This window comes from Culex quinquefasciatus, chromosome 3 (assembly GCF_015732765.1).
Source record: "Culex quinquefasciatus strain JHB chromosome 3, VPISU_Cqui_1.0_pri_paternal, whole genome shotgun sequence".
In the NCBI taxonomy this organism is placed as follows: domain Eukaryota; kingdom Metazoa; phylum Arthropoda; class Insecta; order Diptera; family Culicidae; genus Culex; species Culex quinquefasciatus.
This window is the reverse complement of record NC_051863.1, coordinates 30,998,789-31,021,823: the sequence shown is the minus strand read 5'-3', so window position 1 is coordinate 31,021,823 and position 23,035 is coordinate 30,998,789. Positions and strand designations below refer to the sequence as shown.

Sequence of the window (23,035 nt, the reverse complement as noted above, 5' to 3'; positions counted from 1 at the left end):
TTGTCCCATTCGAAAATGCTCGTGATTGTGCAGCTCGGCAGCCGACCTCGCCGCCGCCTTCCGGGTGACCGCTGCCGATCCCGACTCCAGCAGGATAAACAACCGGTCCAAGCTACGGAACGAAACGGAATGGCAACAGTCATTTCAAGAACGCCCCAAATTGATCCCCTTCTTTTTTAGGCTAGTTGTACTTACCGTGAAGTCATGCTGTGGGCGCAGTTTTCAAACAGCTATTACAACTCTACTGAATGGTAACATTCAACGATCTGAAACGGAAAGAGAAGAAACGAGAACCGATATAGAGTTAATGAAACTAAAAGCGACTGCGCATGCCCCGAGACATTGGCTCGGCACTTGTTGTGACGGCGAATCCGTGGTAACAATTATTATTCTAAGGGGGTTATCGACAAGTTAATAGCGTTCCACATGACTCTAATGGCATTCATAAATCAGGATTTTTTTTGTTCTTAGTCCTACCAGCACCAAGAACATTGGAAAATAACGATGCCTTACAAATGAACAATGTAAATCATCATAATTATTGCAATTTCCCCTTCGTCCGGTTCAACATCGTTATGCATATCAAATTATAAATAAATCAACCCATTTGGGACTAACTACTAACGCTGCAATGATGCACACCACGCCACACATCGGTTCCGTTTTGCATCGAAGCCATTCAACCATGTAGTCCGGAGCAGCTTGTAGGCATGGTGCAGCACGGTTAGAAGAAAAAAAAACGGACGATTCGCGGTATTCAGAGCTAGTGTGGGCTATCAAATTTCATGGCGTTGAAATTTCCATAGAAAACATACAGCGAACACAAAGGCTCATCATAAACGCTGCTGCTTTGGGGTTTGTATTCATTTTCCTGTAATTGAATGGTATAATCAAACAGTGAACAAAAAGTACTGAACAATTTTGTAACACCAAAAAGCTTGGAAAAGAAAAACTAACTTCAATGTTTTGAAAAATAATTTTTTGTGACGATATGTTTGGACCGTGTTTAAAACTAAAATCCCCTATATTTTAAATCCAAATCAGTATGCAGTAATTTGGGCTATGTCAATCAAGTATAAATAAAATTTGTTGCAACTTTTTTTTGCGTATTTTTTTGTTTTTTTTTATTCATAAATTTTATCTTAGGTTGCAATAAGCCATTTTGCAATATTGGTTCCTCTGTGGACGTCTCACTACGAATCAAATTTGTTTTTTTTTTTTCTGAGGTGTCGAAAGTTCTCCTGAAAAGCTCCCAAAAATTATGTTTGGATGAAGAATTTAATTATGAAATGAAAAATTGTCTTTGAGCAATTCTCTACCAAAACCAGAAATAGATTTTATTTGTATTTTTTTATTAAGCTCAAACTTTGTGGGGGCCTTCCCTATGACCAAATAAGTTATTTTGTGTCATAGGTTCACCCTTACAAATCTCCATACAATTTTGGCAGCTGTCCATACAAAAATGGTACGTAAATATTCAAACAACTGTAACTTTTGAGTGAATTTTCTGATCAATTTGGTGTCTTCGGCAAAGTTGTAGGTATTGTTGAGGACTTTTGAGCAAAAAAATGGCACACAAAAAAATTGCAGATTTTTTAATCAACTTTTTTTACAAAAACTCAATTTCGCAAAATACGTATTTTTTATTTTCGAGATTTTTTGATATGTTTTAGGGGACAAAAATCCGCAACTTTTGAGCCATAGAGAAACGTCGTCAAAAAATCTGCCGCCGAGTTATGATTTTTTGGAAAAACAGTGTTTTTTGCAAAACACGAAATTTCATGCAAAAATAAATCTGACGTTATTAATGTAAAATTAAATTTCCAATCGAAAAGTACTTTACAGATTTTTTGATAAAGGGCTCTGTTTTCAAGATATAGCCACAAAAAGTTTGATTTTAGCGAAATATTTGAAGTTTTTCAATTTCTTAAAATAGTGACCATGGGTGACCATTTCTAAAAATATTTTTTTAAAGTTCAGAAAATTTGAATTTTGGACCTCTGGTTGCTGAGATACAGCGGCTTTAAGAAAAAGAAACACGAAAATTGAAGTTGTAAGTCTCACCCAAAAACCTACCATTTTCTAATGTCGATATCTCAGCTAATGGTCCGATTTTCAATGTTAAAACATGAAACATTCGTGAAATTGTCCGATCTTTTCGAAAAAAAAGTATTTTAAAAACAATTAAATCAAGACCAGCATTTTAAATGGGCGTAATATTCCATGTTCGGCCCTTTTAAAATGTGAGTCTTGATTTTAAAATTTTGTAGCTTTGCAGGATTATGTTTTAGAGTGAAATAATGTAAATATCTTTTCATAACTTTTCAGAACAATATTGAATTTTAAAAATTAACCCTGCAAAGCTACAAAAGACATTTTTTTTAAGTGAAAGATTTTGTTTTAAATGAAAAAGGGCCCTTTTGGGTTAATGCAGATTCGCAAAGTACATTGAATTTCCCTTAAAATCCCTTAAATTTTTTTCGAAGAAAAACACGTTATTTTTTCGGAATTTTGAGTATGCCATCAAATCAGGCGACAAATTTTCATTGTTATCCGAGCATTCGTTGGTGAAGGTTGTCTGAATCAACATGACTCGTCGCGTCCCGGCGCAAAACGCCGGCAATATTGCCCTACCTGCGGCTCAAGCAGGCAAAAAAGTGGGAATTTCCAAAAGGAAGGTTGAGGCCTCAACTGATGGCCAAAAACCGGGAATTTCCAAAAGGAAGGTGCTTTTGGAAGTGACATCGAACAGCAAAAAGACGAAAAAGAGCGACGGTACTGTACCGATGGATGAGGAGGAGGAGAACTCTTCATCGCACGAGGAGCAGCTTTTGAAGAACAACAAGTTCGCTGGACTGCCTGACGAAGACCAGGTAGCGGAAGCAAAGGAGAATGAAGTGAAACAGCGAAAGGAGAAACTGCCTCCTTTTTATGTGAGGCAATCAGCAGCAACGATCGACTTTCGTGCGGGGCTTGTTGAACTCATCAAGTCTGGGAAAGTCCAAGGCAACATTCGTCTGTGTCAGGACGGATTTAAGGTGCTGGTGCAATCCAGGCAGCACTATCAACTGGTCAAGGATTACTTGACCGAAAACGAGGCGGAGTACTTTACCCATGATGTCGTCATGGATAAGCCGTACAAAATCGTCGTCAGAGGTCTGTACGACATGCCAGTGGAGGAATTAGCTGCCGAGCTAAAAGTTTTGAAACTGGATGTGTTGGCCGTGCACAAAATGAGCCGACGCAACAAAGACATCAAGTACCGTGACCAGCTCTACCTGCTGCATTTGGCTAAGGGATCGACGACGCTTCCTGAGCTGAAGGCAATCCGAGCGGTTTTCAACATTATCGTGTCGTGGGAGCGATACCGACCAGTGCATCGTGACGTCACACAATGCTTCAACTGCCTGGGCTTCGGGCACGGAGGTAAGAACTGCCACCTGAAGCGTCGTTGCGCCAAATGTGGTACTGATGCGCACATCACGTCCCAGTGCATCCAAGATTCGCTGGTGAAGTGCCTCAACTGCAACGGTGAGCATTCGTCAACCGACCGAAAGTGCCCCAAGAGAGCTGAGTTCGTGAAAATTCGGCAGCAAGCATCGACGAAGAATCAGCCTCAGCGTCGTAGAACTCCTCCAGCCCTGGTGGAGCAAAATTTTCCACCTCTTCAACCGCGACGCCAGGTCCCGAACTTGGCACCGTTGCCGTTGGATCCCAGGAAGAGAGCTGAGATGAATCATCCACGGCCGGGTTCCAGCCAGGAGCCGAGACCGCCACCACCGGGCTTCAGCCAGGAGCCAAGACCAACCCAAGAACCAGCAGTTGAGGAAAATGGTAATGATCTTTACACCTCAACCGAACTCCTCAATATTTTCAAACAGATGTCCGCTGCACTGCGTGGATGCAAAACCAAGACCCAGCAGATTGAAGTGCTGACCTCGTTCGTCATCCAGTATGGATCGTAGGTCCCTCAAGCTGCTGAATTGGAACGCTTGCTCCATTAGGAGGAAGAACTTAGAGCTGGTGGATTTTCTTCGCGAGAAGGAGATCGACGTAGCTGCCATCACGGAAACTCATCTGAAGCCCGGTGAAAAAGTTTATCTGCAAAACTACAAGATTGCGACGCAGCTCGACAGGACCACGTCTGGAGGAGGAGGTGTGCTTGTCGCTGTTCATCGTGATCTCAAGCCACGCCGGCTGCCACACTTTAAGCTGGACATCATCGAGGCCGTTGGGTGGAAATTCCCACTTCGGTTGGCCCAGTACTCTTCATTGCTGCATACTGCCCACGTCAGGTGAATGCCAGAGATGGTTCAGCAGCAAAACTGAAGGGCGATATCCAGAAGCTGACACGGCGGAGCGCAAAGTACATCATCGCTGGTGACCTCAACGCGAAGCATGAAGTTTGGGGCAACAGCAGGAGGAATCGGAACGGAGTGATTCTGCACAACGATCTGCAAAACGGATACTACAACGTTGTGAGTCCGGATCGTCCAACGAGGGTGGCTCGGTCTGGGAATCACTCAATCATCGATTTCTTCATTACCAATATGGCTGAGAACGTGGCTCATCCTGAGGTGTTTGAAGAGTTGAGTTCTGATCACTATCCGGTGGTTGTGGAGGTTGGAGCTTCCGTTACTCCGCAGCGGCAACCAACCCGGAAAGATTACCACAACGTTGACTGGCAGCAGTTTCAGCAAGTGGTAGACAGCAACATCGACTATGATCAACACCCGGAAACTTCTGCTGATATTGATCGTTCGCTGGAGGTGATCCAGCAGGCTATCAACCAAGCAGAGGCTGCCAACGTTCGGGAGGTTCCTGTTAATTTTAAGGTAACTGATATTGACGTAGATACTAAACACTTGATTAGACTTAGGAATGTTTATAGGAGACAATATCAACGGACTGGGGACTATGACAAAAGATTTCAGTTAACAATTTGAACAAAATCATACAAGACCGACTTGACAATATCAGAAATCAAGAATTTTCAAAACATGTAAGCCAGCTTGGGAATTATTCAAAACCATTTTGGAAACTTTCAAAAGTTCTTAAAAACAAACCAAAGCCTATTCCTCCTCTTATTGTTGAGGATTCTCCTTTGATTACATCCGAGGAAAAGGCAAATGCACTTGGGCTTCATTTTGTTAGTTCACATAATCTTGGCGCTTCCATGACCAGCCGTAAAGAAACATCAGTTGCCAATAGTATTTCAACAATCAATGACTCTACCTTTGAATTTCCTGCAGATTCCCATGTTTCTGGTGAGGAAGTCAAAGTTGCAGTTAAACAAATGAAAATATGAAAGCTCCTGGCTTTGATAACATTTTAATCTAGTGTTGAAAAAACAGAGTGATCAGTTCTTTCAACATCTAGCCAATATTTTCAATAAATGTTTGCAACTTGGTTACTTCCCCACCAATTGGAAGCTGGGCAAAGTCATACCAATTTTGAAGCCTCAAAAGATCCAACATCGCCAACAAGTTATCGTCCCATTAGTCTTTTGAGTAGTCTGTCCAAACTCTTTGAGAAGGTCATCTATTCAAGGCTTTTGGATTTTACCAACGATAATAATATAATTTTGAATGAGCAGTTTGGCTTCCGAAAGGGGCATAATACTGCTCATCAGCTTACGAGAGTAACTAAAATCATCAAGCAGAACAAGCTTGAGTCTAAATCAACTGCTATGGCTTTGTTGGATGTTGAGAAGGCTTTTGACAATGTTTGGCATGATGGTTTGATACATAAACTGTATTTATACGGTTTTCCAATGTATCTTATCAAAATTATCCAGCACTATCTTTCGGAGAGATCGTTCAGGGTTTTTCTGAATGGGATTGCTTCTGGATTATTCAACATTGATGCTGGGGTTCCCCAAGGAAGTATTCTTGGCCCACTTCTGTACAATATTTTTACATCTGATTTGCCTACTCTTCCTGGTAATGGTGTGTTGTCACTTTTTGCTGATGACACTGCCGTTATTTATAAGGGTAAAATAACCAGATATTTAGTTGGCCGTCTTCAGAAGGGTCTTGACGTTCTTTCCGAATACTTTGGCGACTGGAAAATTCGCATAAATGCAGCCAAAACTCAAACCATCATTTTTCCACTTTCCAAATCGGCCCGATTTGTCCCAAAGGATGATGTTTTGATTAAAATGAATGATGTTTCAATACCCTGGTCAAAGGAAGTTGTATATTTAGGTCTCATACTTGACTCGAAACTATTGTTTCGACAGCATGTAGATAAAATATTGAACAAGTGCAGCATTCTCATCAGGTGTTTGTATCCTTTAATTAACAGAAAATCAAAGTTATCTTTGAAAAATAAGCTAGCAGTTTACAAACAAATAATTTACCCCGTTATTGAGTATGCAGTACCTGTTTGGGAGTGTTGCGCTAGAACTCATAAATTGAAGCTCCAGCGTGTCCAAAACAAGGTACTCAAAATGGTTTTGAATGTTCCTGGCTGGACTAGATCAAGTGAGGTTCATGAATTAGCAGAAGTAAAAATGTTGGATCAGAAGATTCAAGAAAAATGTTTGAAATTCAGGGAAAAATGTGCTATATCTGAATACCCCTTGATTCAAGGATTGGTTTAGTTTATGGTAAGATTAAGTTAGTTTTAGGTTAGGTTATGTTTTCTTAATTTTTTTTTCTTCATTGTACCTAGTGTTACAAAAATGATAAATCATATACTTTTAAAGTTATGAATATGAACAGTGTTTAAATCACGAAAAGCAAACTAAAGCTGAAGAGCCACAGCTGACCACTTATTATGTAAACCAAATGTAATTATTATAAGAAAGATTCAATAAAGTATATTTAATTCAAAAAAAAAAAAAAAAAAAAAAAGGCGACAAATTTTACATAAAAGTCACTTTTACATCAAATTTTCAAACCATCGCCATTTCAGGCTGCAAATTATTTTAAAAAAAACGTCTTTTTCGAATGTTCAGAAATGGAAGGGCGTACCGCCCCTCCGTCACGAGAAAAAAACATGAAGTTAGGATTTGTGCTCAAGGACAATATTTCACGCGCATCGAAGGAGAGTCTGGGCAACTTTTTTTCCGATTTCGTGTGAGTTGGCGTAAATTTACCCAAGTTAAAAAGAGGACTTTTTAATATGCTCATATTCAGAGGATTCAGAGTTTTAAAAGACCTTTTAACTCACTGGATCTGGAGACAACGATGTTTTCCTTAATACATGAAATTCTTACTTACTTGTGCAATAATTACCGAAATCGTTCTTTGTCATTTCAACAATTTGCGACAAAACGGGTATTTTTGCGATGCAATAAAGATAAGATAAAATGAAAATTAGTTTAAAACTTATCACAAACTTCCTCTCCAAATCACGGTTTCGAGGATACAAGACATAAATCCAAGACAATTCAAGTTGGTGAAACTATTCTGAAACACACTAGCCGGCACTGTTCGTTAATAATCAAGTTATAATTTCACCAAATTGAAACATTTTGGCCTGCATATCCTTATCCTTTAAGCTCCGATATGTTGCACTAATATCTGGTACACGTGACCGTTCACGACGACAATTAACCGGGATCTGGTTTGAAAATCAAACGCAATGACTCTCAGGCAAAATTTGCGATAAAAATGAGAAAACTATGGCAACAGGTTGGTCGGGTCAGCAAATGAGTGGAAGTATGAGGGACCACATCATCGCTGAAAGACCTATGAGTGCCACAAACAAACAGAATGTTCCGAATATAGAATACGAGGAATCCTGGGCGCAAACAAAATAGGAGCGGAAAACTGAGCATCAGAATTACTAGAGTGCATTGGTAAAATTTCCGGAGAAACCAGAAAAAATGCAAAAGAGATATTTAATCAGTTTCCAGCAAATGCTTTAAATATATTTTAATATCTTTACATAACAGCCGAATTTTCAATTGGGTGATGTACATTATAATTATTTTATTTAGTAAATATTCTAAAAAACAATTACTTAGTTATCACCAGGCTACGTTATAATAACGGTACAAGCAAATGATATGTTCCGCACAATGCGCACCAGAACTCTCTCTTTCTTCCTCTCTCTATCAAATGAAAAAGTATAGAATTTATCGTGGGAGGGCTTTCCATTTCCATCGAGAATTGAATTACAAAATAATTTGCACCGGAATCAACTCTATAGACATTTCGCAGCCGCGCACTGTGTGCGCAGGGTCATACATTTTGCTCTCCATCAGAGGTTGCTATTAGTAGCTCAGTGGAATCTGGTTTGCCAGCAATGAGCTACACAGTAAAAAAAATGTATGAATTTGGAAGGATTGAATATTAACTCTTTTATGGTGTAATTTTACCTCAACTTAGACCGAAAAAGTTACATTACAATAGAACAGTGGTAAAATTACACATTTTTTCTTGCATAAAAGATGTACTCCTTCACATATGTAATATTACTATGATTTTTTTTAACTGTGTAGGGTAGAACAAAGGAAACTACGAACGAGTCCCGGAATACGTGGAATTTTGAAACGAAAGTGCTGTACATAATTGAGCAATTCCAGCCCAAAAGAAAATTTTTTAGGTGCTTTTTTCTCGACCCTCTCCGATTTCAATGAAAATTTGTAGACATGTTATCCTAGGCATATATAAGACATTTTTGTGTATATGGAGCCAGCGACACTCGATAATGACATTTGAGAAGGGCGTAAGTGTTTTAAATATTTTTGTATTTCGTAATTTAAATATTGCTGTATCTCGAAGCCGTTGCATCGTATCAAAAAGTGGTCAAATACAAACTTGTAGGAAATTTTAAGAGCTTTCTAAAAAAATACACTTAAAGAAAAAAAACACTCCATTTTTATGAGACTTTATAAATTTTAAGTTTAAAAGTCAAATTTAAAGATGAGACCACGTTTTTTTTCGTTCAAAATTTTTGTGAATATAGCCTAAGATGTTACAAAAAAGACTCATGAGAAATGTAAGGTGGAGCAACTCACCTAAAAAAAAATACAGAAATCATTTACTGGAACTATTTTTTTTTTTTTTTTCAAAAGTGCTCTAAACATCAAAATTTTCAAAAACCGAACTCGAGAGTCGATTCTTCAGACAATTTTACATACAATTCTCCATATATACCATTGTTCTAAGTCCAATCCTTGTAAAGTTACAGCGGTTTTGAAAATAAAAATGTTGAAAAAATAGGTTTTTTTGACGGTTTTTGGCAATTTCTATATGAGAGACTTGAATTTTCAGTCTCGTAAATATTTTTACCGGACAGCTCGTCGAATTTTCCATAAATTTGTCTTTGACAGCTTTTTAATTTGAATCGTTTAAATATTTATGTAAGCTAATTGACTATCCAGGCTACTATACTACACTGAAAAAATATTATGTTTGCAGTTATGAGCAATGTAATTAGCTTATATCTGTAAGCCCATACATCCAATTGAAATGTGGTCACAGACAAACTTATGGAAAATTCGACGAGCTTTCCGGTAAAAATGTTTACGAGACTGAAAAATCAAGTATGTCTTATAGAAATTGCCAAAATCATCAAAAAACATATTTTTCAACATTTTTATTTTAAAAACCGCTGTATCTTCACAAGGATTGGACTTAGGACAGTGGTCAATATGGAGACTTTTATGTAAATCGACTCTCGTGTTCGGTTTTTGAAAATTCTGATGTTTAGAGCACTTTAATAAAAAACAGTTTGAGTAAATGGTTTTTGTATTTTTTTCAGGTGAGTTGCTCCATCCTGCATTTTTCGTGAGTCTTTTTGTAACATCTTAGGCTATTTCCACAAAAATTTTGAACGAAAAAAAATCGTGGGCTCACCTTTAAATTTGACTTTTAAACTTAAAAATCAAAAAATCTCATAAAAGTGGAGTGTTTTTTTCTATCAGTGTATTTTTTTTCGTTAAGCCCGTCAAATTTCCTACAAGTTTGTCTTTGACCACTTCATGATACGATGCAACGGCTTCGAAATACAGCAATATTTAAATTATGAAATACAAAAATATTTAAAACACTTACGCCCTTCTCAAATGTCATTATCGAGTGCAGCTGGCTCCATATACACAAAAATGGCTTATACATATGCCTAGGATGACATGTCTACGAAGTTTAACTGAAATCGGAGAGGGTCGGGTACAACCGATTCTCTATTTGACATGGAATTGCTCAATTGCAAACATTAATTTATAATTTTGATTTGAGATTTGAGAATGATTCGGGCCAAACATTTCGTTAGGGCCCATCGACATTTTGAATAAACTCCTAAGGCGATAAGAATTTTCCTTTTTTTTACTTAAAAATATAACCTTAAACTTGGCTGAGTATTGTACGTTATTCGAAATAGATTTTGATCGAATAAGATGATTTTTTTAAAAGTTGCTTTCTTTTTCTCCGGAAAGCAACAAATTCTAGAATAGACTTAATAGGCAAAAATGTACAAGACTTTAAACAACATGAAAAAGATAAAACATTTCATTTTTCTCTGTCCTCAGAAACTACCCTGAAAATGTTGGATGTAGTGTAGTGATTTGATTTGAAATTTTCATTGGTTTTGAATTATTTAGAACAGAGTGAAGAAAAAGATGAAGTTTTCTTTCAGCGGTGGTGATATAAGTTCGGTAACTTTTTTTTATAGTCGTCAAATCTTTTTGCACTCTTCGGCAAAGTTGTTCCCTGGAACACGAATTATGAGGATTGAGGCTCTTGAGGATTTTGAAAAATGCAAAAATCGTTAAATGGCTCAAAACTGTCAAAACCCAAAACGCACGGACTTTACGGACTAAATCTTATTTAAATTTTAACTCAGTACTCCTAGGGGATATCTATCACATAGGAAGTGATTTTATATCTAAATTGATTTACTTTTATTTCACGCAATTTCGAAGACACAATTACGCCTTACACTACCATAAGTAAAGTGAAAACTCAACAGGCTTGGATCCCACCGAGTGGGAATAAAAATCCCCTGCTCTAATTAAGACGTAAATTAGATGTCAAGGTCATGAGGCAAACAGCAATTAACGCTTAAATGTTTGATAAGGTAATTACAGCTGATAGAAAAAAAATGTTAAAAATAAATGTTTACACTAAAATGTTTTTTTACAGACTTTGTAATTTTCTTAGAAAATCAGCTCAAAATCTGGACTCGGCATTATTCGGTTAAAAATTAGTAGTTTATTTTAATTTCTAGTCTCGGAAATCTAAGATAACATTCAATATAATACTTACAGAATACTAAGAATATAAAAGTGGGATACTAACATGCAATCAGGTAATCAATTTACTCACATTTGTCGTAGCTGAATATGTAAACAAAATGGTAGTCATAATGGCGTTAGTGAAATATACTACTTTTTCAAAGAAATTTTAAGAAATAAATCATCTGTTCAAACAACGTTTCAAACTGGTCTATAAGCGTCACTTTTTCTACAAGACCAAATTTTATATAATTGATTCTGTACTGTGAACATCGTCAGCTAATCGTAATTTCGTTAAGCCCTATTGAGTAAAGTGCTTCGACCATCTTTAAATACAATGTCTCCATGAACATCAACTAACGAGAACGTCTACCCCCGTATCAAGAATCAGACAAAGATATCTTTGTTATTCTGCCAACTGGCTTTTGATTAAATAAGCAGCGAGAATATACAGCAGGAACGAGGTTATAACGTTTTGTACATATATTCATCCGCCAACAGCAATAACAGCTGCTGCTGTCGGTTGGCTGATCCGTTTCTTTTAGACTTTAGGTTTCTTGCTTCATAACTACTACTCATCCTCTTTAAGCTCAATCATATATTCTGAAAATGATTCACTTTATTCTTTCCCCGGTTCAAAGTTGAAGCGCTGCTGCTGCAGTTTCGATATCAAAACTCTACACACACACACACACTTCACGCCGCTGACCATCGCACACACAGCGCAATAATTGCATAATTTACCCTAAACAATAGTGCGGCCCAAACGCCACCACACCAACCGAGGCATGTTTGTCGAGCTTCCATCGAAACTGGACGGCGTTTGCGATGAATGTGTGCAAATTAGCGACATGGAGCGCAATTGCCGAAGGCCACCAACACTAAGCTCAAAGGACGACGATTAGTATAGGGGTGTAGCCACGACGGAGCAAACAGAAGAGTCGCGTCCGCGGACTCATCCACGTCATCGCGGCGAGGAATCACATTGAAAAGTGGCCATTAGACCCCCCTCACTCCTCTCCCCCCCTTGCTATCGGTATAGGCTGTATTAGTATAGAGGGTGGGGTGTATAGTCGTAATAACTATACTGCGATGCTAATCAAATGGGTCTGTAAACATGGTTACTTCCCGCATGTAGTAGCTATTAATTATGATGAGAGCGGCAAAGTAGATTGACATCGATAGAGCAGTGCGGTAATGTTCTGTACGCATTGAGTATAATATTTTAGTTTTTTTTCTGTATTGGTAGCTTTGACAAAAAACTAAATCTACTTTCTAACTGATCTATAATTCTATTCGTGTATAGTTCTTGTACCAACCAAGCATTTCAATCAGTTGCTTCACTATTTAAGTGTAGTGTTTTGGAGATTCTTACTTCTACCACTCTATCAGGAATCATTGGATCAGATTAATTTGTTACACTAGGTAAGATTACACTGGATTATACATTATTTGTAGTTAAAAGAGCAGAATATTTTATGAAAGTTTAGTTTTTAACAAACAAAAATATAAACTTTCAAAGAATTCGATAAACAAAGTCAAAAAAAGACAATTGTTCGATCTTTTTCCAGTTCTTCATACATTCTCCACCCTTTCAGACATATAAATGAAACTTTGCAGACCTGTTTTCCTATTTTGTGTATTTAGATCCAGTTGCACTCGAGAATTACTGTTGCACCATATCAAAAACTGGTCAAAGGTGAATTTTTCATGCAAGTTAATTTATTATTTATGTTATTACTAGCATATTAACTACTCTGAAAAAAAAACTTGTTTTTTATTATGAGCATTATAATAAGGCTAATTTATGAAATTATGAAATTTCGACTCTAGTACTTTCGTTCGTTTCACGCACAAACGAATGACGCAAAGTCACTCACACAGTCATTGACTTCCCTCTAGAAATACATTCGCTCAGAGAACGGTCGCTTGACATTGCACCGCGATCCCGATCATCTCTCCCATGATCGCGTTCAAACGACTTCTGTCGCCACGCAGCAAACACAAGGAAGAAACAGACGAAAAACGATAGAAAGAGCACGTGTCTCGTTCGGCCGGCTGCTTGAGTGGTGCCCATTTTTCGTTCGTTTCGTCTTTGTGTTTACGTTCACCGACCGTCACCAAGCAATGACGGTGGTGATAGAGGCTGTGTGTCAGCGATCAAATTGCGTTTTTGTAAATCTAGTTTTTTTTTTGTTTTAATGGTTATATAAGCTACTGTATTTCATATGATAACTGGACCCTTTAAAAAAAACTCTAGAAATGATCGCTGACAGAAAAATCTTTCAAATATCGAGCAGTCCGAGCAGCATGACGGAAAGGCCTCTACTAAAAACAAAAGTTTCGAAAAGAGATACTTTTCGACACAAGTGCTGAAAAGTTCAAAATTGTTGCATGGAACTTGTTGCAAAACTTGATTTTTTAAGCACTCATCGTATTTATCCAACTCAGTAAACCTCGTTAGATAAATGTACAACTCGTGCTGAAAAAAAATCTTCTTTTTGCAACTTGTTGCATAAAATACTATTTTACAGTTAAAATAAGTCAGCAGTATTTGTGTTATACTCATAGGATGTTCAACATGTCTTTTAAAGCAAAAACAAAATACTTATAAGAATGCATTCAAAATGAAGCAAGACAATATGAATGGGACAATGTAAGTTTGTAGGGTGTACCCCATTTGGCATAATGGACATTTGGCATAACGGGTTTTCAAGACGTTTGGCATAATGGACGTTTGGTATAACTCGTTCAAAAACCATCAAGGACGTTTGGCATAATGGACGTTTGGCATTTTATTTTTATTTATTTGCGTTTAAGGACCACTTAACTCAAGAGTCATTCGGGTCCAAGGACGTTTGGCATAACTCGTTTAAAACCCATCTAGGAAGTTTGGTATAATGGATGTTGGGCATAATTATTACTAGATTTTATTTTTATTTTATTTTATAAGTATTTCTCATTTTCACGAATGAAAATGTATTGTTTATTTACCTTTCTCATATAATTGTAAGAAATTATCTCTATATTTTTTCCCCAATAGTAAATTGTTTCCTTTTTTAATAATTCACAATAAATCTTTTTAATGAAATTTTGATATTTTTATTGAAAATTTAGTTTAAAGGAGGAAATATCTCTTGTTAGCTTTACATTTTGCCCCTTTCGATATAATTAGCAATAATATTTTTTGAATAAAATTTTCCCTTCTTTTATAAGAATTTCAACTTAAAGATGAAAAAACCTCGTCAAATCTTCGACAATTGAGCTGTTATAATGCAATTTTCCCATCTTTTGATCATAATTTAACTTGAAGAAGGAAAAATCTCTAAATAAATCCACATTTTTCCCTTCTTTTTTCAAATTTAATCTAAAGAACACCCTGAACTGGGCAGCATCCGTCCGACACGAGAGTAGCGGTATGATTTACAAATACAGACAACACAGTTCTAGATGACCGAGAGAATTATGTCCTCAAGTCCATTTCAAGAAAAAGTTCATCCTTCAAAACAAAAAGTCTGGAGTTTTTTTTAAAGGTCCTATACTGCCCCTGATCGCATAAATGTCCCATATGCATTTTCATCGATTTCGAGTTATTGATGCAGTTTGGTTCAAAATTGTGTGCTCTTTTAAAAGAGCCTATAACATCCAGTACTTTGTTCAAGAAATCAGGAGGGAATCCAGTTTTTTCGCGAAAACTTAACACGTAGCCTCATGTATGGGACAAACTTCAAATCCGTTTTTCTCAGCTTGCTGTTTTTGCATATGGGACATTTATGCGAACATGGGCAGTATAAACCAAATTTTCATTTTTTGCTTTTTGGGTGTTATTGAATACCCCTGACTCAAGGCGGTTCTAAAAACACCCAAAAAAAATTGAAAATTTGGTTTATTGGACATTTAAAAAAAAACTCCAGAAGTGTTGTCTACGGGAATTGAACTAGGGACCTTTAATAGAATAACCCAGCAACTAAACTGCCTTGACCACAACAGCTTGGTGACACAAGAGTAGTCAGATGTCGATGCATGAGCCATGTTGAAGATTTACTGTTTTAATTAATTAATGAAATTAATTGTTTTGCAGATTTCGATTTTACTTTTCTTTAAATATTTTGCAACTTAGTTTTTTATGAAATTTTCCCATGTTTTTTATACAACTTAAGAAGGGACATTATCTTATAAATGTTCTCTTTAAACATTTCTATCATTTTTGCACATTTTTTCTCTGTTGCTTTATTTTTTGCAATAAAGGAGAATGGGCAAATTTGTATGGGAGCTGGTCCAAGGATGTACACGAACGGGACCAACTTTTTTCGAAAGATCTCGCCGAGACATGAAAAAAAGTCTTCCGGACCAACTTTCTAAACCCCGGGGTTCAAAAGTTACATGCTGTTGAAGTTTGTGCATTTTGAGTAAAAATATACAAAAAATCGGATTTTTACTATTTCTAAAATCATTTATAAAATCTCTGTTTCATTATGGATTTCGATTTTCTTGACTTCATTCGACGCGTATCAGCAAAAACTATGAATTCTGATATATCTTAGCATGATTGAAACATGATTTCACATGTTTTTATCCGTTTGAACCGTTTGTGCAAGAGGCATCCCATAGAAACAAGTCGAAACTTCAAGGTTTTGAAAACGGATCCGACCCAAACTGCTTCAGTGAGTATGAAAGGCTTCAGTGCAATGTTGTAACAACTTATTGGGATGGTCTGAGTCATCCGAGAACTCCTTGGAGTTAAGACCGGTGAGTCTACCGCCGTAACAAGCAAGATGTCGGCGGTTTTTGACCACTGATCATACCCGCATGGCTTCAGTGAGTATGGTAGACTACTATGCTGATGTGTTGGAGTGTCCTGGGTTCTCCTAGGACTCCCTGGAGTTAAGATCTGTGGGTATACTACCGTAACGAGCAAAATGTCGACCGGTTTTGACAACGGAACATACCCGCATAGCTTCAGTGAGTGTGGTAGACTGCTTTGCTAATATGTTAGGATGTCCTGGGTCATCCAAGGACTCCCTGGAGTTATGATCTGTGGAGCTATAGCCGTAACAAGCAAGAGGTCGACGGTTTTTGACCCCGGAACATACCCGCATAGCTTCAGTCAGTATGGTAGACTGCTTTCTTAATGTGTTAAGATGTCTTTGGTCATCCTAGGACTCCCTGGAGTTAATACTGACTGAAGCTATGCGGGTATGATCAGTGGTCAAAAACCGCCGACATCTTGTTTGTTACGGCGGTAGACTCACCGGTCTTAACTCCAAGGAGTTCTCGGATGACTCAGACCATCCCAATAAGCTGTTACAACATTGCACTGAAGCCTTTCATACTCACTGAAGCAGTTTGGGTCGGATCCGGTTTCAAAACCTTGAAGTTTCGACTTGTTTCTATGGGATGCCTCTTGCACAAACGGTTCAAACGGATAAAAACAAGTTAAAACATGTTTCAATCATGCTAAAATATATCAGAATTCATAGTTTTTGCTGATACGCGTCGAATGAAGTCAAGAAAATCGAAATCCATAATGAAACAGAGATTTTATAAATGATTTTAGAAATAGTAAAAATCCGATTTTTTGTATATTTTTAGTCAAAATGCACAAACTTCAACAGCATGTAACTTTTAAACCCCGGGGTTTAGAGAGTTGGTCCAGAAGACTTTTTTTCATGTCTCGGCGAGATCTTTCGAAAAAAGTTGGTCCCGTTCGTGTACATCCTTGGACCAAATTTGCCCATTCTCCTTTGTTTATGCAATTTTCCCTTCTTGTATTTATTTGAAACTAATCTTAAAGAAGGGACAATTGTTAAAAAAAAATGCTAATTAAATTGATTTTTTGAATAGAGTTAGGTGACAAACATATAAATAATGCGATTGTCTAACATTTGAAGAGTGGCAAAATGTGAATCTTTAAAGAAACTTTTCCTTCTATAAGTTTAATTTTTTATAAAAGAAGGGAAAGTTTCATAAACAAACTCAATTGTCAAATATTCAAAACATATTTTTTAGAGATTTTCCCTTCTAAAAGTTGAATTAAAATCTTTAAAATAAAAGAAGGGAAAATTTCAAAACAACTCATTTGCCAAATATTTAAAGAAAGAAAAATGTACATCCCCTATTAAGGTTGAATATTAAAGAAGGAAAAATTGCATGAAAAACAATAATTGCAAAATATTGAAAAGAAACAAAAACTGCACTGTTTTAAAACAAAAGAAGAGAAAATTGCTTTAAAAATATTAATTGCATTTTTATAAAGAAAGCAAAATGTACATACATTCTTCAGGTTAAATTCAAAAAAGGATGGAAAGGGAAAATAGAATAAAATCTTTATTGCAAAATATTTAAAGACTGGTAAAACTTACATTTTTTCTTTGTTAGTTGAATTTAAAATAAAAGAAGGAAAAATTTGATACAAAAAAAAGCTGCAAAGTATTTCAAAAGGCGAAAATTCTTAATATTTTATAGACACTTCCTAAACATTTATTTTAAATAAATTTATGAAAAAATGCAATTTAAAGTTTTATTAAGAAATATTCCAAAATGGGGAAAACTTACATCTATTGAAAGAAAATAGATACTTGATTTCTTAAAAAAAAACTTTTTAAAAGTAAAATTATCTGTTTAACAAATAGGGGAAAAAGCTATAAATTATTATTCTTTGCAAAAAATAAATACTAATTTAACAAAATAAAAAAAGCTAGCAATAATTATGCCAAACGTCCATTATGCCAAATGTCCATTATGCCAAATGTCCCTGATTTCTTGTACCAATTATGCCAAACGTACATTATGCCAAACTAAACGTCCTCCTTGAAAACCCGTTATGCCAAATGTCCATTATACCAAATGGGGTACACCCCCCCCCCTCCTAATGGCCTATCTACAATCACTTAACTTAGAAAATTTCACTTAGCTTAGGAGTTTGAATCAATGGAAATGAATCTGTTCTTCTACAATGAAAAGGAATAAAATTAGAAACTTGACGTATGGTTTGGAAAATTTCAAAATCTACGGTAAGTTGACGTTTCCATATCAAAGGTAAACAAACAACTGCATAGCAACGTATATCAGCCCAGCAAATTTTCTAAGTTGATTATGGATGGCGGCCGTAAGTTGTGTACATTTTCTAAGTTTTACTTTACTTAACTATTCTAAGCTAAGTGATTGTAGATAGGCCATAAAGTGTCCACGTGGTTTATGGATGGTCCCATAGGTACTTGCTCTATCACTAACTCTGAACTTCTTAGCAAAAATGACGCAGTCGACAGTAACTGTCGGCTCAGAGCTCTACACCGCACATTTACCATACACCTCAAAGAACCCAACAACGGCGGCCGTCCAGTTGTAGGCCGTGCACACAACACCATAGTTACTGACGGATCGTCGCAGTCGGTCACCGCCGCCACTCCTATCAGCGGCAATAAATACGATAATCATAAGCGCGCGTGTGTGTGTGTGTTGTGTACGCAACACACTTGTCTATATGAAAACACCCACACAAACGCGCGCGCTCGCAAAAGTTAAAGAACTTGTGCCGTTGTCGCACTAGCGCACGCGTATAGATGCGACGCAGTTATGACGAATAAGCCAATAAAATTCAATAAAAGAAAACAGGATCTATGCCGCAAATATGTGCGTCTTTGCAGCTCATTCTTGAAAATGGTTGCATGTGTGCGAAATAAATTATTTTTAGTCTCATCATGTGAATACTGAGCAGAAGATTGCAGCAACTTTGCATCAATAGAAAGCAGACTGGGAAGTCCCAAATTATCTCAGTTCTGTTTGCCTGTTTTTTTTTATCATCCGGTGAGATTGTTGATTGAATTATTAAATCTTAGATTAAAAATAGGCGCGTCATTATAACGAAACACAACCTCAAACGATGACTTAGGTGTGAAGTTTTGAATTTTTAAAAGGCACACAGCGCAATAAAAAAAACGTACTGATATTAAAGTGCTTTGAACATTGCTCGTTGAAATTGCCCCATGCAAGGCAGCATATCGCCGCCGCATACACGCACACATGAAGATTATTTATTTAATTTATTAAAATATCAGCAGGTCAGTTTTTGACCCCCCACGAGTTGGCTGAGTTTTGATTCTAGTTTCCGTGCTGCAGGTCATGTTATCACCGTTGTTTTTTACACTGAACTTATTATTTTTATATTTTTCTACAAAAGAAAGATATAGGATTATCTTTTGAAAAAATGATCAACTGGAGAACCATTCTCTAGTTAAAAAATAAACCTAAGTCAAAAATCCCTAAATTTATTTTATAGATTTAGGTGAGTTCTATTTTTATCAAAAAAATTAATATCGACAAGTCATCAAGTCTAGTCTTATAGGTATAGGTTGATCACCTACCTTATTGTTATGCGACGGTAATGTACAATAGTCGATTCTGGCTCAAAATCAACCAAATTATCACTGGGACTACACAGAGTTATTATTTGTTATTCTTAAGTGCATTCCAAAAAATGTAACATGATTGAACTAAATGTATAGTAAATATTATATTCGTTTTAAAAACTACAATGCTAAGAACACTCAAATAAAATTCAAATGAAGTTTTCTGAAAATAAATAAAAAAAACAAACAAACATTTACACCATCGGACATTGGACGGCTCCAAACAAATAACAAGCCGCCGCAAGTCCAGCTTGCCGGTGCAAGTCTCTAGCCGGCCGAGGCACTGAGCTAGTGTGGGTAAATTTATTGCTGACATAGAGAAGACCGTAAATTGACGTTAGCAGTGTGATGTTGGAAGTTTTTTTTTTTCTTCTGTACTACTCGGCCATTCATTTGGTAATATGCATATATGTGAGGAAAAATCTCACGAGAGCGGACCTGGTCCGGTCCGGACTCCACGGCTAGAGCTATACATTCCCACGAACCTTTCCAAACCATGGTAGAACAGAGTGTGGACTCTATGCGTCCGTCCACCGCGAATATGATCAGAGCCAGCCCCGTCTAGTGGCGTGCGTTCTAAATTTAACCCACTTCAGCTGAATGTCGAAATAGAGAGGAGTGCTAGAGTAAATATCCCTCTCCAACAAACGACCAAACCCAGGGGCCTTAATAAATGCTGACCAAGGCGGGTAAAAGACCTTAAAGTGCAAACGTACCTCCCCTGCTGCGGAACCTTCTGACACTGCAGCTGGCCTGCTTTTCTTCCGACGAGCCACTTCCGGTCGAGCGCCAACATGTCGGTCGTCTACGGGACATCAATTTCCTCCATTTTCCATGCGGAGCATCACAGTAAAAAAAAATTCTACCGCAATCCGTCAACCATGCGCACAGCAAAATTCTATTCTAGCCCGCTCAGAACTTTCCGGAGAAAAAAATGGTTCCACTTCCGGTAGCACCGTAGCCCGGCCACTTGAGCTTCACCTTCGGCTTTCCACCGGCCACCCGAGTACGCCGCCCCTCTCCCTCCTGTGCACTTGAAAAGCTGCTCCTGCTGGTGGTGATAAGAAGGGCAGCTGCCAGCAGATCCACAGAACCATTCACTATAAAACCGCACAACACTGACAACACTACCGTTCCACGACCTAGGGGGAAAATTGATTTTTCAGAGAAATCCTGCATCGTCGAAGTTCAAATTTATACTGTTCGCCATTCCACAACTGCAAGTTAATTTCTTTCATTTTTCGCGCCTGTATTGGTGCCACCCTGCGCCGGTGTGCGTGAGCTGTCAAAACGGGCGGCTGACAGAGTGTTTGGGGCGACGGCTGGTTTATGGTTTGTTTATGATATTATATTTAGGCTGATTTGGTCCATAAAATGCATAAACATCATACATTTCATGCTCGGGACAAAATACATATCAAAAATTATCATTTTCCGCAAAGTCAGTAAACTTTAACAGGACACTTGTATGCTAAAAGTGCTTTTCCAAACAAGCTTCAATGAAAACAGCTGATCATGAAGTTATTCCAGCATTTATTAAAATGTACTGCAACATGTCACATTTGAAGTAAAACACGCTGTCACCCAAACCAGCAAAGTTGTCAGACGAGGGGCACTTGACAATCGAAAAACTTGAGCACCCTTTAAATCTTGTCGTTTTTAAAATTTCACCTTAATATGCGGACGTTTTCACCTTAATGAATTCCGGAGGGCTTTTGTTAATTTGATTTGGTTAACCTGGCCATGGTCTTCGTTTCGTACATACACTTATGGTACTCGGGTCTATATGACCCAGAAATGTTTTTGGCTGCCAAAATTCGGAATCTTGACCGATTTTGGATGTCATGGCCGCAAATGAAAGGTTAGAATGTCTAGTTTGCGATTCCGACTGGCAGAACCGGTTTTGGGCACTGTGGCCACCGGGAACCTGCTACAACCGAAAAAAGTCTTTTTTGAGGCCCCGACTTTGAGGACCTGTATCTCCGGAACGATAACACATAGCGGGTTGCTTCCAGTTGCATTTGACGGGTAATAACCTCAACTTTAAGCTCTTGTACAGATTATTTGTCAAAAGTGGACACCGGTTCCGTTAACCCGGAACATCCGAAAAACATGATTTTTTCAGCTTTTGTTATAAAATCAACACATTAGTCAATTTTTTCAACCAGATTTTTTGTAAAACATTACATACGCACACTACATACTACCCCTGACTGTTTGGGATCGTTCCGGCCAACTGTGGCCAATCCGGAACCGGTTCCAGGGTACCACCAAAACGGTTCCAATAATGGTATCGCTAGAAACCCATCATGTTGCATATCAAACTTCATGAAATTGAAAATTATGACCTTCTGAGGTCATGCCGATATCCTCTGACTCAACCTGGTCATGCTGGAACCGGTTACCGGTGGCCAGTGGGGGACACTTCCGGAGTATGCAGGAAAGCATATCATGCGACATATTAAACGTCATGAAATTGAAAATTATGACCATCTGAGGTCTTGCCGATATCCTCTGACTCACCCTGGTCACGCCGGAACCGGTTACCGGTGGCCACTGGGGGACACTTCCGGAGTATGCAGGGAAGCATATCATGCGACATATCAAACTTCATGAAATTGAAAATTATGACCATCTGAGGTCATGCCGATATCCTCTGACCCAACCTGGTCACTCCGGAACCGGTTACCGGTGGCCACTGTGGGACAATTCCGGAGTATGCAAGGAAGCATATCATGCGACATATCAAACTTCATGAAATTGAAAATTATGACCATCTGAGGTCTTGCCGATATCCTTTAACTCACCCTGGTCACGCCGGAACCGGTTACCGGTGGCCACTGGGGGACACTTCCGGAGAATACAGGGAAGCATATCATGCGACATATCAAACTTCATGAAATTGAAAATTATGACCATCTGAGGTCATGCCGATATCCTCTGACCCAACCTGGTCACTCCGGAACCGGTTACCGGTGGCCACTGTGGGACAATTCCGGAGTATGCAAGGAAGCATATCATGCGACATATCAAACGTCATGAAATAGAAAATTATGACCATCTAAGGTCATGCCAATATCCTATGACCCAACCTGGTCACGCCGGAACCGGTTACCGGAGGCAACTGGGGACACTGCCGTAGTATGCAAAGAACCCTACCATGCGACGTATCAAACTTCATGAAATTGAAAATTATGACCATCTGAGGTCATGCCAATATCCTCTGACCCAACCTGGTCACTCCGGAACAGGTTACCGGTGGCCACTGGGGAACACTTCCGGAGTATGCAAAGAACCCTACCATGCGACGTATCAAACGTCATGAAATTGAAAATTATGACTATCTAAGGTCATGCACATATCCTATGACCCAACCTGGTCACGCCGGAACCGGTTACCGGTGGACACGGGGGGACACTTCCGGAGTATGCAGAGAAGC

At 38.0% G+C, this 23,035-nt stretch overlaps 1 long non-coding RNA gene across 1 annotated transcript; it reads right to left on the bottom strand.

The window, feature by feature from the left end:
- Nucleotides 1–43: 43 nt before the first annotated feature.
- LOC119770719 lies at nucleotides 44–21,112 on the bottom strand. Its single transcript, XR_005278962.1, has 3 exons — nucleotides 20,313–21,112; nucleotides 196–266; nucleotides 44–112 (listed from the first exon to the last, which is right to left on the bottom strand). It is a non-coding gene; the product is annotated as an uncharacterized LOC119770719 (long non-coding RNA).
- Nucleotides 21,113–23,035: the final 1,923 nt, after the last annotated feature.